This window comes from Chelonoidis abingdonii, chromosome 6, assembly GCF_003597395.2.
Source record: "Chelonoidis abingdonii isolate Lonesome George chromosome 6, CheloAbing_2.0, whole genome shotgun sequence".
Taxonomy (NCBI): Eukaryota; Metazoa; Chordata; order Testudines; family Testudinidae; genus Chelonoidis; species Chelonoidis abingdonii.
The window spans coordinates 55,032,469-55,051,936 of NC_133774.1; the positions used below are offsets into that span (position 1 = coordinate 55,032,469).

General features: G+C 40.3%; 1 protein-coding gene across 2 annotated transcripts in view; it reads right to left on the reverse strand.

Annotated features, from left to right (window-relative positions):
* Positions 1–8,282, reverse strand: part of HAPLN1 (hyaluronan and proteoglycan link protein 1) — an 89,252-nt gene extending 80,970 nt beyond the window's left edge. The window contains exon 1 of one of the 2 annotated variants that reach the window (XM_032763425.2): positions 8,078–8,282. The gene's annotated coding sequence lies outside the window, so the exon portion shown is untranslated. The other variant, XM_032763427.2, reaches the window with a different exon arrangement.
* Between the last annotated feature and the right edge of the window lie 11,186 nt (positions 8,283–19,468).

Sequence of the window (19,468 nt, forward strand, 5' to 3'; positions counted from 1 at the left end):
GTGCCAGGAGAAGGGTGAAAGTCAAACAAAATGAAGCAATTCAGTAGTGGTGCAGTACTGTCCCAACATCCCCCAGATAAAACAACAGCATCTGCATCAATCATCTGGTGTACCAAAAATAAAAATCACTATCACCGAACAGTTTGACAGGATCAGTGTCCTCTGGCTTGCAAATAAATGTCTCTGCTTTGTTTTGACATTCACAATATTCTCCATAAATGGTATAGCTATTCCTCTGATAGCAGGAGAAAATTATCCTGTGTCAACGCTCTATTCAAGTGGCATTATCTCCTAATTACCTCTACATTTTTGCTGATATTTATCCTTTCTGAAGTATAGTAACTCTAAGCTTTCTATCAACCTGTTTCCCATGATGAATCCTTGAATGCAGTGAAAAGAATAGCCAAAGATTCCTTTTTCATGTCATCTCAGAATTTCAATATGAGATAAAAAGAAAAACTCTTTGGGTACATTTATTTGGATTAGTGTTTGTTATTTTGGAGTCAAATGGGAGCTGAAATGTAGCTGAGAAGATCATGTAGTTAAATGGGTACAGACAACAAGTAGCAATCCTTTCCTGGAGGAGACACTCAGTGTATGAGCCCGTGGAAGTCTTCTGAAATTGTTAGGCTACTTCTAAAACCCTGCAAATCTGAACATGTAAAAACTCAAATTATAGCATGCAGATTGAGGGAGGGGCAGATTTTTCAAAGGCACAGATGTGTGAGGTGTTAAATTCCCATCGATTTTCAAAAGGAATTGTCTCCCTACTCCTAACCGCCTTTTGTGCCTTTGAAAATTTCCCCCAACCAATCAGATGTCTGATTACATCTTTCTAAATTGGTATGCTGTTAATGCACATGAAAGTTCAAGTTCAACTAGAGTAGAGAGGCTGCTTTTGAAACTCTAACCGGTTGTACTTCAGTTAACTCATCTGGTGGAAAAAAAAGTGTCAACAGCAGGAATTCATTGAAAAGCATATGCAACAGCTGAGTTGAGGTGGGTGGAGGGGGAATTCCCAGGATAAATTGCACATTAAAAATATCAAGAATGAAAGTGACACTTAGTGGACAAAACTACCAGCAAAGCCATACAAGATGTAAATCAAAATGGAGCTCACTATGTTATGAGACTATGGCATCTTTTCCCACAGACAAATACAATGGACTAGGAAGAACTACTGACTGTCGTGTTTTAAATAGGTATTCAATTATGAACAGGGAATTAAAGAAATGGTCAACATGATTAATTTTATTTGGTAAAATACCAACTGGTGGTGCAACTACTGGTGGTAAAGGGAGATGTTTAGCCTCATGTGCAGACATTTACTATCCTGTTGATGGTCCTCTCCATGCATTTTCATATCTAAAGGTACCTTTTTCACTCCTGGTTCACATTAATTTTTAATATGGCTGCATCAGTGGTTTCTGAATATACAGAGAGCCTATATATGTTCTCACTTTGATGCAACTCTGAAGAAATTCAACTGAAGTCAGTGGAATTACTCTGGATTTAAACCAATATAAGTATGAACAGAACTTGACCCACTCTGACCAGATGGAAATCAGCCTACATGGTTTTAATAAATACTGTAATGATATAACGTTATCAGTAAAATCTAGACAGGAACTGAAAGGTGGCCTTAGGACACCTTTGCATTCTTCCTCTCCCTCCCATCATTTCTTTGTTACTGAAGTGCCCACCCAGTCTCCAGAATACATCAGAGTAGCAGAAGAGCTTATATATGTGTGTGTATGTATGTCATGAACACACACACACACACAAACATGTACCCACATAAATAAAGTTTTATTTTCAGTAATACAGTGCTCCAAAAGCAACACACAACAGTAGATTAGTAAAAAAAAAAAATCTGTCTGACTAGTCAGTGCAAAATGAAATCCAGTTAGGAACAATCATTTGTAAGAATAGAGAAGAAAACGATATTATCAAGGATATGCAGTAGTTAAGTTTCTATTCTAGAAATTTTGAAGCACATTTAATGTAAGAATAACAATTATATATTCATTGGTTTGTCTTCTTGTACAGTAAATTTAAAATATGAAACTTCTCTGTTGTATGTCCTATACCTGTAACGTGAAAATGCTGGAATAAGTTGTTTGCAGTGTTGGGTTGCTGCCACAATGTGGCAGTACAGTAATGATATAGTGTTACAAACAAATAGTGCAGCTGTAGCTAGAGTAAGAAGTAATTGGAATTTGTCTAATAATTATACTGCCTGGCTGAATTATTCTTTCTGATATGCCACTTTTAAAATTTTATTTTGGGTTGAATGTTATTATATGTTCACATTTATGTTACTATAGACATCCAACAACTTTGGAATGTATCTTTAAATATTTTCTTATTCTAAATGTATTTTTAAATATTATATGGATTTGTATTTCATTTACTGAATTATGCAGATATTTTGCTGTAAAATTAACCTTGACATTGATATTCTGGGAAGTAAAGTACAGAACATATGTGCAAGACTTCAGTCAGAGTTAGATTTTCTTAAATATTAATAGCTGAACAATTATTCATTTTCAATTTTTCAGTAGCTTCCAGCATTTAGCCTTTCAGTATTTTCTCATACTGCCAGCCTAAGTAAAGTCAATTCACGTATTAAGCATATATATTCATTGATTACAGATATAACCATTTTAGGCCCTAGTCCCGCAAACCTTTGAACACATGCATAACTTTACTCACAAGAACAGCTGTATAGAAGTCAATGGAGTTACTAATGTACATACAGTTTTGCATATGTAAACGTTTTCAGGACTGGAGTTGTACATGTTTCTTTTCATTCATCCAATTTGTGAATAAAGGACCAAAATCCTACAAACACTTATGCAGGCAACTTTATTCACATGGGTAGCCTCCTTTAAATCCCATTAGAGTTCTCATTAATTTCAATTGAGTCCTCGTGGCAGCAGAGCTACTCATATGGTGGTTTGTAGGATCTAGCCCTAAGTGAATGAAGCTGCATTGTCTCATGGCTTTCATGGAGATGGGCTCCAAAACAGTGACAAGGAGTGCTTGCCACCCACCATGGAAATAAGGGAGATGCCAGTTTAAAAACAATTTAAAGTAATAGCCAATGTGCTGAAAACCAAAGACCAGCAACAGCCCGAAATTTAAAACAATAGATTTTCTATCATCAGGATCTGATGAAAAAATTACACATTCCAAAAGGGAGTGCACTTGAAGGCACACATCCCGTACCCCCATATATATATTCTTTATCCTTTATGGTGCCTCAGACATGGTAATATACACATATATAAGATATTACCATGTGTAAGGCACCATAGAGAGTAAAGAAAATATATTATAAATCTTTTGTAGATATTATAATTCAGTATCGTGAATTAGGCTTTATTTGATACAGTTTAGCTGATTTGATAACTCACCAAGAAATACAATATTGGTAAAATAACATATTGCTAAAAATGGAAAGCCTTCTTTAATACATCCATCACCTTGCTTGTAAAAATGTGGGCTGAAAATGATCAACCCTAAATTTGAACCATCACTAAATAATTCTTCTCTATTCTCCATCAAAGCATTTGTTTTCTGCTACTCGGATTTCTGCCAAACACATCTCTAATCTAACCTGTCTCCACTGCCCATATGTTCCTTGTATCCTGTAAGCCTTTAAAATAATTAAGAGATACTGTTAATGGAATGCTATTGCAAGATAATGGTCTCTTGCTATTAGATAAATGTCAAGATGACATTTTTTTTCCAAGCAAGAGGTACATATCTAGTAACAATTTTCTGTTCCAGTGATTTTATTTCCATTCTATCACATGATTAATGATGTAGATTCTGTCATTACATCTGATGTGCACTGCTGCAGAAGAATGACTGTGAGGCAATGTGCCATTAGTAAAAAAGCTTCACTGTGGGACAGACTTAATGGCCTAGCAAGGATTCTCTTTACTTCGATTCGGGTTTGATTCCCATTCGTGGTTCCAGCTGTTCTCAATAAAAATTTTAAATCTATCTACTCCACCTATGAAGCATGCAATCAAATCAATTAGCACATTTTCTGATGAACCATTTTATCTTCTCCAACTTAAATTGATAAACTTCACCTGATTTGTGGTAGAGCAAATTTCCCCCTGGCTTCAGCCATTAGCTCAGGCATCATGTTAACAGCCTACTACAGCTCTTGAAAAAACTTTTCAAAGCACCCAGTGGAGGCTTCAAACAGATTACTGTTCTGTGATTTCTTAATGTTTCTTTTAAATGTTTGTTTTCAGAGCAACTGATCATGTTTAAGATTTCCACTCTGTTGTGAATTTACAGAGAAACAAATAACCTGTTTCAAAGCTCTGTGAATGAAAAGGACAGTTTATTCTATAGTGTGTCAGCATTGCCATTTCCTTTACTATTCAGTTTGTGACAAAAGTCAGGGGTGGCTGACGTATATAGGGCTTGATGCCACAAGATATTTACTGAGTAGTCTCAATACTCATTTGAGCCAATACAATTTAAGGGTGCTTTGTACTTCCCAGAAATGAGACTTTTAGTTAGCTCCATGCGCCAGGTTTCAGTGGTTGCCACTTCAGTTCCAGAACAGGTTATGGGTAGGCAGGTAGCCAGAAGATGACATGGTCTGGAAGTCCACTCCCAAAGTGCAGACTGAGGGACAGATTTTCAGCTGGTGTAAGTTCTCACCACTCCATTAACTTCCATAGAGCAATGATAATTTACATTACCTGAGGATCTGTAACTAAATCAGGAAACCAGTGGACCAAGAAACATACTCCCCTTCCCCAATGAAGGGAAGTATGGGGAGGTCCAAGGGAAGGAAAGAACATTAGGAAGAGGCTGGAGAACAGAGAGGAACAAGATGGGGGGAGAATCAGAAAAAGGAAGGAGGAGAGGCTGAGGACCCTTTTCTGGGGAAATGGTCAAATATTTTCATTGCCTATTGCTGGCAAGGAAAGAAATATTTAGTGCCAAAAAATATTTTTATTAGCACCACATTCTGCTTGGTAAAGGAGTTTTTGGAAGAACTGCTGGAGGTACCTTTGAAAACTTACTGCTGATCTTTATCCCTTCCTGTTGGAATATTAGTACAAAACCCCTAAACACTTCACTTCTTTAATATATGCTTAAAATACAGTAAATACCAGACTATATGTGAGCTGTGAGTATTAGTTACTGCATGATTTAGTTACCCCTTGGAAACAGCTAAAACTCTATTGGTGTCAAATTATGTTAAACTGGAATTAAAGTGATCTTTACTGCAACCAACTGATATTTCTCTCTCTCTCTCTCTCTCTCTCTCTCACACACACACACACAGTTAGCTGGTGCCTCATGCTAAAACTAAATAAAGTTGACTTGTTATTGTTAAGTAATGCACTAGATTAGTTACAGATGTGTGGATAGTTAAAAAAAATAGAAGATGATACTGTAGTGAAAGCCCAATTTGAAACATCCACTAGGTGGCACACAGTGACCACGTTTAAGTCATCTTATCTTCACAAAACCTCCCATTCATAGAGCAAATAAAGAACAGCATTATTAATTTATACCATTGCATCCACCCTATACCTAATATTTGTTTAGCCAGCTGTTTCCTCTAATCCTCCTTAAATGCCATTGATTGAAATCCTAAATATATTCAGACATTTTTACCCCAAAGAACATTTTGTTACCTTCAAATTACAAGCTACCTTTTCAAGTGCATGACTGTATTCTACAGTTACTCACAGTGGAGCCAGAATGTCTAATAATTCATTACAAGCAACAGAAGAAGCTTGTAATCTGAAAATGATTTTTTTCCAAAATTTACATTTAATTTTTTGGGAAATTTAATTGACAAATTGCTCGTTTAAAAATTCAATATATGAAGTGCCCAGTATTTCAACATCTAATGATAATTTATGTACCACTTCAATAGAAAAGCATATAAAAAGAAACAAATATTAATTCAGACCAAAGCGCTTAGTTCTTGTCATGACTAACTATATCTATGATTAAGATATGATACCAATAATAACACGCTGCACTTGTATAATCACTTTTCACTTGAAGATCTCCAAGTGCTTCATAAAGGATGGACCAATGTTATTTTCCCTATTTTATAAAGGAGTAGGGAGGTTAAGTGATTGCTCAAGGTCACAAAGCAAGGCAGGATTTGAATTCAGCTCTCTTGGCTCCAAAGCCCATGCTTAGAGACCCCTACACCCTTTTCCTGTAACATTTCTACATTAACTCTGGAGACTCTGGAGTCTTCCCAATCTGCCAGAAAATGTCCTTCCCACCTTATTACACACAGAGCGAACAACAAGGATGTTGTTAGGACCCTCTCAAATCTGTATTTTCAGAAACCATTCCTGTATAAGCACAACTCTGTGTACTACCCTAGACCCTTCTTACAAGCACTAGCTGTGTTAACCCTGCCAAAAGAAAGTGAGAGAAAATAACCCAGCAGGGATATAATAAAATGATTCTTTACTGTGCAAATCTCTGCAATACTTTTGAATTACACTTTCAGTCTTTTCTCTGAAACAGAAAATTGCTGTAGCTAAATGCTTCACTTCATATCAAAATGGTGTTTCTCTTTCAAACTCCTCAGATACTCAGGGCTCTTATTAGGACGACAGGCCTTTTGGCTCATTTTCATTGCAGACCAGCAATGTCTTGATTACTGCATTGGCTTTATTATTTATTTCATTTAAGAAAGCAGTTGTTCTCCACTGAACTCAATTTTCCCCTTTTGTAATGATTGTCAGTTCGGTGGATAGCTAATCTGAAATGTAATATTACATTAGTTTTTTACATTAAAAGATTGTACACTTATTTGGCATCTGCATTTTCAAATATCATATGTCAAGTTTCTCTTATCATTAACAAAACTAATGAAAATTGTATTGCTAACTTCATACTTATACTCAGTGAAACATGTCTGCATAAATATTTAAAACTCATTACATTTTAGTAAAGTTCATTTGTAGTGAATCAATATTACATTCAACTTTAAGAAATTAATTCATAGGATTCTTTTTTTTCTTCAAGTACTGCTAACTTTCAAGAAACTCCTCAAAGTTTGTTTGACCGTATGACATCATACATACATACACATCCATGTACACATTCCACACTGAAAATTCCTAACTGCAATGTCTGTATTGTGTATTTTTCCAGTGATAAAGGAATGTAAAGCAATATGACAGCTTAGTTCGAACACATTATAGAAGTTCATTCCAACTAAACACTTGCATCCAAACCATCCATAGCCAACACTTCAGATTTTGGCATGAGGAGCATTTGGAATGAGCATTTTCTACTTTTAACAATTAAAAGCAAATAAACCCTTCTTGAAGCTAAATAGCTATTATAGCATCTATAAATCTCAGAGATTTAACTTTGATGATAATAGCAACTTAGCATTCTTGTTAAAGTGGAGAAGCCTGTGCCCAAAAGATATGTTATCTCAAGTTTCCGTTGACAATAGGCAAAATATGTTGAAAAAACGATGGATCATACCAGATTCTTTCCCCATCTAATACGATCACTCCTAAAGCAATGGGTGGGACAAACACATTCACAACTCTTCAGCTTTTCGTTCAGCCCACACTATCCTCCCCTTCCCAAGTCCTGTAAACTCTTAACAGGATTTTAACAGATGGGGAAGTTACCTCTCGGAAACATTAATCTTTGTGAAATGTATAGTCTCACAGGAGAAAACCAGTGAACTAAACTATGCCATTTTCATATTTCAAACAGAATCTGCGGTTGCAATATGATCTCTCATCTCATCTATTAACACAGCGCACTTAAAATCAGATAAACGGAGGGTAGTCAGTTTCAAGCTCTCTCCCCCACTTTTGCCAAACTAGAGCTCTTCAAAATCCCCTTAGGACACCATCATAGCTGATGCCTTGACACGTTACCTGCTGGATACCATATATCTGAAAGAAAGTCTTTCCCCCCGAAAAAAAAGTTTTGTTTTTACCTTTTCCAGAGCTCCAAAGTTAAGATGCTCTCAAAACTCCGCAGCAGTTTGAAACGGAGGACACAAAATGCAGAGCAAGTTTTTGGTGCTCACCTTAAGTTTGTGTGTGCAGGATATGTCCAGAATGTCTCTTTGTGACTCTGGATGGCAGAGGTCCTGATTCAGGGAAGAAGGAGCCACTTTCTCGTCGAGAGGGAAAGAAAAGCACCACGTCACAAGTTAAGTACGCCTCCAAGAGTTCTTAATTACAGCCCAACGTGCATTCAAACCCCAGGAATGAGTGAGTGCCCAGAGAGGCTGGAACACCGCGGCGTCTCACTACAGCGCGCTGTCCCTTCACATCTGTCCTGACGTCCTCCTTTCTATGAGTGTCCTGATGTCCTGCCCTCCTCAGCAGCTAAAAATTTCCCTCACACCACATGCATGCCCCAGGTTAAAAACAAAGTGAGCAGTTGACAGAGTTTTTTTCACAGGAAGGGATTACTCAGTGAGAGTGCCTGACACCCTCCGAAACACGATACTTCACACAACTTGTCTCTCCATTCCCCCAAGCCCCTTCCCCCTTTACATCTAGAGATGGGAAGATGCTCTTTTCTGGAAAAGAAAGTAAGTGAAGCGGTGAGATAAGAGGGGAAGGGGAAAGCTGGATCTAACTGGATCTTGCCCCAAACTGTACAATCAAACCAGAGAACAACTCAAAGCCCCAACTATTACAACAAGGAGAGCCCCACTGAGCCACAGCATGAGTGTCACAAAAACCTCCAAGCCCCAGTTTTAACCCCCTAAAGAGAAAACAGCCTAGCTGGTCCTAGGGCACCAAAAATATCTGATGTATCATGTGGGATGAGCATTGCAAAACCTATCTGTTTGATCCACGCAATGGTTGTCCTTCACCTGGTTCACTATGCCAAATTCCAAGACATGAAATGAGTGGAAACCTAGATGCTACTACTGCATCATTTTTCTTTATTTTTTATTTTTTTTTGTCCCTACATAGGAACAGTACACAAACCCAGATCTAGCACCTGGATTCATCTAAATCTTGGCATCTTTAGGGCCCAAATCATATAATTTAAATAGAAAAAAAGTGTAATTGCTTCTAATATACTATGGGGGAGGAGGAGAGATCCTATTGCATCCTGGCCGGATAGCACTAAAAACAAGTATCTGATACCTGGATCCTGTCTGACCCCCAACATTCTTACTGTCTAAACTGAGAAAAAAATGTAACAGCTCGCAATACTAAAAAATTCAGAGTCTGTTGGAAACTGGCACATTAACACTGCAAAACATGTATCCAGCACTTGGATTCAGTCACTTATGTTTTCCCCAAGCCCCTCAATTTACCTGCTAAACACAGAAGTGCAACGGCAGAAATCCAGATGTTGATGCATCACCAGAATACCAGCACTTGACGCCTGCTGGATCTTACCATTTTTTCGTCCCCATGTTCCTAAATTGTACCATCAAAATAGGCAATACATGTTGTCAAGACTACTGGACCAGAAAATTCCAGCCAGTCACAAATTCTAGTGCAAGACTAGTACAAATCCATGTATCTTGCTCCAGGGTCTTGCCAGATCCAACACATTTTTGACCACAAACCTCTAAACTTTACTGCACAAATAGAAACTAAGTTTAGCTGTTCCACTTCCACTATAAAAAACCGGTCCCTGATACATTCTGGCACATGAGCACTTGAAAATATTTGAATAGAGGACTGAGTCCAGCAAGGTCCAGGCCATATCTCCCAACTAAAAGAGTAAATGTAGTTATCCTTTTAGAGCTGAAAGCTGTATCCTATGCCACTGAGAGTGTCAAAGTAGTCTAGACACATATCTTCCATTTAAATAAGATTAAAAATCTTGGAAGATCTAAGGGATTTAGACACATCTTCCACTAATTGTAGACATATTTAAATGGAAGATGTTTCTAATTTCCCTAGACTGCTTTGAAAATCTCTGTCAAAAGCGGATCAACTAAAACTACATAGAATGTGATCATTCTCATCTGATAGACCAATCCAATTGGAAAATTTCCTGTTATGGAATGAAATTTGTTCCGATCTAGACAGATCAAGATGACAAATTTGGATTATTGTGACTTCACTGAAACACAATGCATGGAATTATTTTATAGGAGAGGATGGTAACATCATGGTCTAGAATCTCTCCTACTACTTCAAATGATTATGTTTGTGCTATATTCATGAATGAAAGGCCAACAATTGGATGGATCTCACAGGATTCCTGTCAGATCTATGTTTTATGTCACTGATATTCTGGGATGCATCGGGCCTGGAATTGTTTGGTGCTGTAGGAACAGATAGAAGCTATATAGGCATCAAGATATGGGGGCTAAGGACCAAAATTTGGCTGGATTCAGGTGTTGTTTCAGGCTTTTGCCATGCTCATGGTTGAGAGTGCAGGGTTTTGTGTTTTTTTTTCAATGCCATAGAAGTAGCTACACTTGCTTTTTGATGGCACAATTTGTGCGTTTGGGGGCCAGAGTTTAACAGGAACCATCTTTTACTCTTGTTCATCAGATAAAGTAGAATATGGGCCCCACCTCACAAATGAGGCACTAAAGCTGGGCAGACATCTAATAAAGTTGACCTCAAGCCCTCCCATTTTAGTTTTGCCCTGATATGTATGAGATGTTTGTGGTAATTTAAACAATTAAAATTCCCTTGCTGGGAGCTAGACAAACTGGCTGTATTTATATAGAGGAATGCTTTGGGGGTAATTGAGGAGTGGGCCACGGGGGCCAGTATTAGAACCAGCCAAGCGCGCGCACGCGCACACGCACACACACACAGAGTCTCTTCACCAAAATAACCGTGGAGAAGACAGCTCCTGGGCCACACCCCTCCCTCCAGAACACACAGGCGTTTATTTGTAACTCCAGGGAGCATATATAGGCCCATTGAGTCCCGCCTTGAGCGGGCAGCGCTTGCTATAGAGGAAACAGCCGCGGCTTTCAAAGACAGAGCTACCTTTGATGGAGCAGTGAGTGGGCACCCACCTCGGGGAGCACTGGGCTGGGGAAGAGGCAGGAGATCAAACAGCAGGGAGCAGGGCCGGTGCAACCATTTAGGCGAACTAGGCGGTTGCCTAGGGCGCCAAGATTTGGGGGGTGCCAAAAAGTGGCGCCCCCCCCAAATTTTTTAAATGGTTGCAGCCGCTGCTGGAGGGGCTGAGCTGCCGGCGGCAGCAGCTGCCTGCAGCCGGCAGCCCAAGGTGTCCCCTGGGTCAGGGGGCCACCGCTGCAGCCTGGCTGCCCAAGGCGCCCCCAGCCTCCAGGGTCAGCGAGCCGCCGCCGCAACGCCGGGAGCCAGGTCAGGGAGCCGCCCAGGGCCGGCGCTTTCCATTACGTGGGCGCCAGCATTGGGGGCGGGGGGGGGCGGCAGGCGGCTCCGGTGGAGCTGCTGCAGTCCTATCTGCGGACGGTCTGCCGGTCCCGCGGCTCCGGTGGACCTGCCGCAGAACCGCGAGACCCGCGCGCGGGGCGGCGAAATGGCCCGGCGCCTACGGCGCCAGAAACCCTAGCGCCGGTCCTGGCAGGGAGACGCTAAGAGAGCCGGGAAGCGGAGCAGGGACAAAGCTGCGGGAGAGGGGGCGATCTCTGCCGGGAGGTGGCTGAGCTAGGAGCTCCAGAGCAGCGCTCCGGAGCCAGGCTGAGGCGAACTGCCGGGAGAAGCGCTGCAGTCCGCGTCATTTCACCGAGCACTCCAGCCCCGGCCTTGGCTGGCTCTGGGCCGCGAGCTGTAGGTGGCGCTATTGTCCCAGCCAAGCCCAGGCCGCGGCTCCCCTTCCCCAGCGCCCTCTCCGCTTCGCTTTCCCCGACTCACTCAGACCCGTGGACTTCAGTGCACGCCGGTGCGCGGGAGCCGGGGAGCTGAGCAAACAGGCGGAAGCGGAGCAGTCTAGACACTAGACCCGAACCGATTGCAAAGTCCGTCACAAAGGCGGCAGTGACCGTCTGCACCACCCGCTGGGAAGCGGAGACGGGTGAAGTCAGAGCGACTTCCCCAATGTCATCGATCAAGTCATGGCCAGCCAGACTCAGGCCCTGACTGCGTGCCCAGCCTGTGCGTTGGTGACCAGCCAAGACGGATAGGGGAGGTAATATCTTTTATGGGACCAGTTTCTACTGGTGAAAGAGCCCCGCTTTCCAGCCACACAGCGCTCAGGTTCTCCCAGCATCACAGCAAAGTGCAACAAAGGAACAGACTCTTTAGCATAAGTAGTTAGCAGGTACTCTAAGGGGCCATTCAAAGTGGAGTGGCCCATTAGCACCACTATGACTGCAGAGTCATAGAACAAAAAGGGGTGTTAGTGGGTCACAGATCATTGTAATATACTCCAGCCAGACTGGGGGGGTTGGCCTGGTGTTATCAGGAACGGCATTACTGATATCCCAAAAGGACAATAGCACCCATTAAAAGAACGGAGTCTGCACTAAACATCCTTATTGTCATCAGAGACCTATAATGGGGACAGACAACATAGCAGCCAGCTTCCCAGCCAGTGCTGATAGAGGGAGTGGGGAAGAGAGCTGGAAACAAAACACTGCAATCAGCTCTTCTGACACCACCTGTGTAAGGGTAGAGGAAGGACAGATTATTTTAGGCTCCCCTAAAGAGAACTCCTGTAGGGGAAGGAAAATTTTGCACTCTGCTCCTTTCCAAAAGTACAACCCTAGTTGGTCCAATAAAAAGATATGGCCCACCTGTTCAGTGGAAATGGAAGATTGCTGAAGACATGGAAGAGGATTCCCCACCACTCCTGCAACAAGATTCTGTTTGAAGTTTTCTGAAAGTTTTGCCCAGCACTAAATATAATGGGTCTGCTTTGCTTCACTTACACCAGTGTAAAGCAAGAATAATGAGTCAGTTACAGTGATTTAAAACAAGTGTAAATGTGAGGCGAATCAGGCCCCATGCATTTATTTATGAAGCTTTCCAAGGCTTGGTCTACACTACCAATTTATGTCAAAATAACTATGTCACTAAGCAGTTTGGAAACTCTAAACCGCTGAGCAACATAGTAATACCAACCTAATACCTGGTGGAGAAAGCACTATGTAAATGAGAAGGTTTCTTCTCCTGTCAGCCACCTTTTGGGGAGGTGGAGTACCTACACCAATGGGAGAAGCTTTTGTTTAGGACCTGGCGGAATGACTCTACTGTGTTTTTCACAGCAACAGATGTATTAAGAACTTTATTATATGAGACAGTATTAAAGAAAAAAACAAATAAATTATACCTTGAAAATAAAAGCTTAGTGCTATTCAATGTATCTTCTAATTATAAAACATTTTCAGGTAACTAGAGAACAATAAACAAAAGTAGTCTGATGTAAATACATCTAGAAAACCTTGAAAAATAACATTCAATCCGGTGCATTATGGGTTTGTAAAACTAGATAATGAAATAGAATCAAACGTTTGCTGCTAGCCACTGTAAGTTCAAGTTTATGCTGAGGAGAGCAGGGGTTTATAGCACCTTTTCTCTTCTGATTGTGGGCCAGCTGGGGCTGAAACGGGCTCCACAGGCATAACTTAACGCAGCTGAAGCACCCGTCAAAGTGACACTAGCTGCAGTGGTTCCACAGGGTCTGCTGTGCTTGTCAAGAATCACTGTGCACTCTATCCTTCCCCCTCCCTGCCCTCTAATGTGGAGATGGAAAAGAATGGGTGATGTAGAGTCAGCTATCACAGCTTACTCTCACCACAGGTTTCTCCTCAATCATGGAGAATCCTCAGTTACCTCTTTAGAGCTCCTCAAAAATGCAAAACAGCTAGAGCCCTAGCCAGGATTCTAGCTTAATGCATTTATCAAAACTGTCAGCTCAGCACAGATTCAAAGCGTGTGCCATTCTGTTCCAATGACTATCTTCTTAGACCCAGTCATTACAAACTAAATGAAATGTTATAATGGAATGTTAGAATAACAGTTGCTTATTGGAGATACAGTTATTGAAAGACCTATATTCTGATCGATGGGGTCTCTCTTTTACCAAGGCACAAAGTAGCTAATTCATAGAAATATACAGCTCTTGTGCAACTTTATTAGATCACCTCCATTAAGCAACCAAGGTTTTTGTTCCCTTGAAAGGATGAAACAAGGTTTACACTATTTTTAAAAGAAATATTGTACTCCCATAAATATACTGACTGGATGGATGGACAGATTTTATAAAATGTTATTAATTCATAAATATCCATTCTGATTATCTGCTGCTTATTTCATTGTATTTACTACATTAAAAGCTGCACTGCTCTACTCTAAATCCACCCTGCAATTCTAATTCCAAAATAGTATAGAGAAGTGGTCAAAGCACTGACTCAGGAATTCTGGGTTTATTTTTGGCTCTGCTTCCTGTGTGACCTTGGGCAAATCACTTAATCTATCTGTGTCTTGGTTCCCATCTGTAAAATGGGAATAGCAATAGTTCTCTCTCTGTCCTCTATTTAAATTCTAAGGCCCAGATCCACAAAAAGGTCTTGGGCTTTGCAATGTTCAGTGGCACAATACCAAACATAGAGATTTAAAAAAAAAAAAATCACAGGAACTACACTATGATCCACAAAGCCTGAGTTAGGCACCTTGGCTCCAAGGAAGGGAGAGAGATAGGCACCTTAGACTAGTCCTCCTGCTCCAATGACTATTTATTCACATTGGAACAGCTTCAACTGAAGAGAATGAGGGTGCCCCATACCAGAATAGCCTATATCTCAGTGGTTGGAGCGCTCTCCTCAGAGGTGGGAGACCCCTATTCAAATCCCTTTGCCCCCTCAGGCAGAGAAGGGAGTTGGACCTGCATCTCCCACATCTCAGGTGAATGCTCTAACCCAGAGATTCTCAACTTTTTTTGATCCCTTTCCCCACAACATGCTATAAAAACTCCCCAGCCCACCTGTGCAACAACTGTTTTTCTGCATATAAAACCAGGGCCAGTGTTAGGGGGCAGCAAGCAGAGGAATTGGCCAAGGCCCCATGCCACAGAGGGCCCTTTGGAGCTAAGTTGCTCAGGCTTCAGCTTCAGCCCAGGGTGGCAGGCCTCAGGGCTTGGCCTTCAGCCCTGTGGAGTGGGACTTTGGGTTTCTGCCCTGCGCCCCAGCAAGTCTAATGCCATCCCTACTTGGTGGACCCCCTGAAAGCTGACCATGGCCCCAGACCCCTGGTTGAGAACCACTGCTCTAACTCTTGAGATTATAACGTGGGGGGCAGCACCACCGCAACTACCTCCTTCTCCTGATATTGAATGAGACCCTATCTAGTGAGCGGACTCAGAACACACACACACACATTTGGGCTGTGCATGTGACATAGGTTGGAAAATGTCTGTCTTCTCCTGATTTGTGGATTGCACTGGGATTGAGGTGGGAGACAGGCAGCTGAAGGCCTAGAGAGAGACAGCAGTGTGCATGTACAGAGGCAGAAACGTAGGCACCTGGGGTATGTTTACCTTGAAAACTTAGGGGCCAAGTGAGTTTAGGTATGTACAGAGTTAAGTGGGAGTTTTTTGCCTCACAGTGAACCCTAAAAGTGGGATTTAGGTGCCTAACCCCTTGATTTAGGTGCCTAAGTACCTTTGTGGCTGTGGCCCTATGCTCAAGGGCATCCCAATCTTGATTGGGGCCTGTAGATGCTATAATTAAATAATAATTTAATTTTAAAATTCCCTCTTTATTTATTTATTTTTTATTCACTTTGCCAATACTTTCAGACTCCAGTGTCTGTCAAGCAAATGTCTTAAAATTAAGGTGGTAGGAAGTGGTGTGTGTCACCTTGTCACAAACTTTTCATTACTCCCATCCTGTATTGCATCACTTAGTTGTTGACAAGTTCCTAGTTCTATATACAGGAGCTGAAATTTACTCTTTGTGTGCTATGTGTGCATAATGCTGCAGCTGAAATGTATGTCTGTGACGTGTAAGTACATCGACTTCAGCTACCTTATTCAGGCAGCTGAAGTTTCGTAACTTAGATCGATCCCCACCCCATAAACCAGGCCTAAGTATTGGATGCCTGGAAAAAGACACTGAACTTCTTTTAAATAAAGGCAGGACAGACTCAAAAATACATCTGGAGAAGTGAAATTATAGGTGCAGAACAAACAATCTAGATGCAGACCGTAATACTATAAACAAATGTGGTTCAAAAGGCATGAGTCAAAAAATATTTCAGTCATCCAGGCTAAGCACAAACAAGTTCTTCAAGGAATGGCCTGGGCCGCTCCTCACCCTGGCAATCACTTGGCAACAAACAAAACAGAAATGACAGTAATGTTCCAGATCCTGTTCTGTCCAACCACATCATGAAACTGCTCATTACCCAATTTGCACATTAAAATAGTCACACTCCTCTGAGTGTAAATAATATAGTGAATTTCGGAGAGATGCTCAGCTGTTATAAATTAGCTTAATTTCGCTGAAGTCAAAGTAGTGAACCAATGAGAAACTAGCTGAGAATCTAGCCTATCATTTCTCAACACGCAAAACACTATTCCTACACAGTACATGATATCAGCATAGTTTATAACATACATAGCTGCAGTATCCATAATGCTGATGAAAGTCAATTACATTTCCTTCTCTTCAACTTCATATCCTGCAGTCTTTGCTTTCCCAGTATCTGGTCAGGAAAGGATCCCAGATGAAAACTAGCTTGGTAAAGTCAATCTAGACAAGATAGGCAGCGATGCTGGGATGTAATGGGGAACCTGCAGATGAGTTCATAGGGATTATAATTGTTCTTAATTGAGAACAACAATTATCAACAGGCTTATAATGGAATTGCATTCATCATTACTCTTGGAGCTTCAAGTTATAGATAGCAGTGGCTTGAAATCTATTTCACCCTCTTTGGCTGGCTCAGAGAATCTGAATATTCCTCTAGGATATGGACCTCACCACAGTTCCCACTACTAAATTGGATTGTTTTAATGTACTCAGGTGCATTCTTGAAGACATTACTTACCTTTTAATTTTCATCTGCAAAGTTTTGCCATGCTAACATTCTTCTTACAGGTTTCAAAATAATTAAAAAATTAGGTATAGTTAGTCAGTAGTTATTCAGAATAACAAAGTATTAATCATACACACATTTCTATTTGATAGAGACGATTAGGAGTCCTTCAATTCTGGAATTCAGTCCATGCGTGGTTTGCAAAAAACCCAGACTTTCAGACAATGTGCCAGACACATCTTGATATCTTTCTAGCCAGCAGAAAATGTATTGCCCATTCTCATTATTCATTTGTCCTCAGATCTGAGCATCTCCCAATTTATCTTCTTCAAATTTCATTAACACTCTTCTTACTCATCTCTTCCTGATCATTAATGAAAGTGTTAACACCACACCAACACCTCACTAAATATCTCTCTTCAGTTCTGTTAACTGCCACTCATCATTACTGCAGTTTACTGTCTTTCAGTTAGCTTCCAGTTCATTTTGTTAGTGATCTTCTTTAGCCAGACAGATTTAACAGCTGTGAATTACATTCTAAGATATAATCAATGGCTGGCTGGAACAACAGGGTCCCATGACTAATCCTTAACTACATTACTGGATGGAGTAACCTGACAAGACTAACATGATCTTTGCTTGCTTTAAAATAATAAAAAAAAATCTGTTTATTTTAACTATTGCCCAGGATTCTCCAGAGTAATGATCTTTAGGATTAGCTGTTGGACTGTTCTGTTTCAGTTGAACACTGATTATTCTTCTGATAATGTATCCACAGTTAGTGAGATGATCAAAGTTAATCTGTAAAAGAAGCAGCCAAGATACCTGGTTTTTAGAAAGCCAGAATGAGGCACAGTTGATCTTGTTGAAGAACAAAATATGAAGTATGGGGGAAAGCATGGGTTAAATTTTTTTTTGATCTGTGCAGCAAATGTGCAGGGATAGATACTCAGCTGACAGCATGATCCATCAGTACAGGTCTGCAGAAAAACAAGGATAATATATTAAGTAAAATACAACATAAACATTTGTGAAAATTCCACACTTTTGCGACTGGATCCTCAAATGGAGAAAATTCTGCAATAAATATGGTCACAAATATTATTTTTATAATGTGTAATTAAAATGTGCTTAGCTGGAAGACACAAATTATAACAAAAGGTCTGATGTTAAAAACTCTAGTTTTCCAAGTTGACTAAAGATGAATGAAAAACTTTAATGAAACCATGTTGTTTTACAGCAGTTCAGCATCCAGCTTTTCCAAGTATTCAAAATTATTAATATGTTACCAACCAATAACTTTCTTTGATGTTTCTTTCCAGATCAGATCTTATACAACATCAGTTTGTTCTTTCCAGGTTGCACAGGTTGCAAACTTGGTGTGTTTGTTTATACAATTAAAGGTAAATAATCCAGTTTTTTAGTATTCGAACTGTGATTTTTTTCTCAGTATGTTGCAGTTTCATTTATATTGCTTAAGAAATACAACACAAAAACCATCCCCAAACAAATCCAAATTATGTTACTTTAATGCCACATTCCTTAGAAAGTGTGATAAGGGACCCATACAAAATCTTATGGAGTCTTCATCTTGTCTGACCGTATCGGAAAAAAATCCTAACATTTTCATATAAATATACTTTCAACTTAGCTCTTCATCACACAACCTTTATATACTTCCCTCTAGAATATTCATTGATTGTTTTTGGTCTTCTGATCTGTATTATCTTTGCCTTGGAAATTGATTGGTATTATAAAACTGAGACTGCTCCAGGCTTTTCTGTGAAATCTTTTCAAATATCTTGTGTTAGCACCTCTTCCGGGATGCATAACCATTTGTATTTTTGCCCTGCTCTTCTCTAAGGCTATGTCTACATTACATTATTTACAGCTATAGCACTTCTGGTGAAGACACTTTAAAACAGGGGAGAGAGCTCTCCCATCAGTTTAGTAACTCTTGCCTCCACCAAAGGCAGTAGCTATGTCAACAGGAGAAGCTCTCCTGCAGACCTAGTGCTGACTACACTGTGCTTAGGTCGGTATAATTTATGTCGCTTGGGTTGTGTGTGGATTATTCATACCTCTAGCAATGCAAATTATACCAAAGTAATTCGTAGTGTAGGCATAGCCTAAACTCCCTATGTTTTGCTCAGAAGAATCATAATTCTGTTCTGTTTTCATTGTAGGACCATATAAATCAATGGTTGGACTCAAACAAACAAGATAGTGTGCTTCCGAAACTTACTGGAGGTGATCTATGAGTGGGAATATGAACACGTCAACACTGACCAAATGAAGGTTAGTAATAAGACTACTTTGCATTTATATCACACATATGGCAGTTCTCAAACTGCATTTAAAGCATTAATGCATTTGCCATCACTACAGCCTAGGTTTCATCTTCATTATACAGATGAAGAAACTGAGGCAAAGAAAAATTAACAGACAGATTTTTATAATCTGAGGTACACGAGTCACATGTATTCTTGAACATATATTTGCTTGCCTAC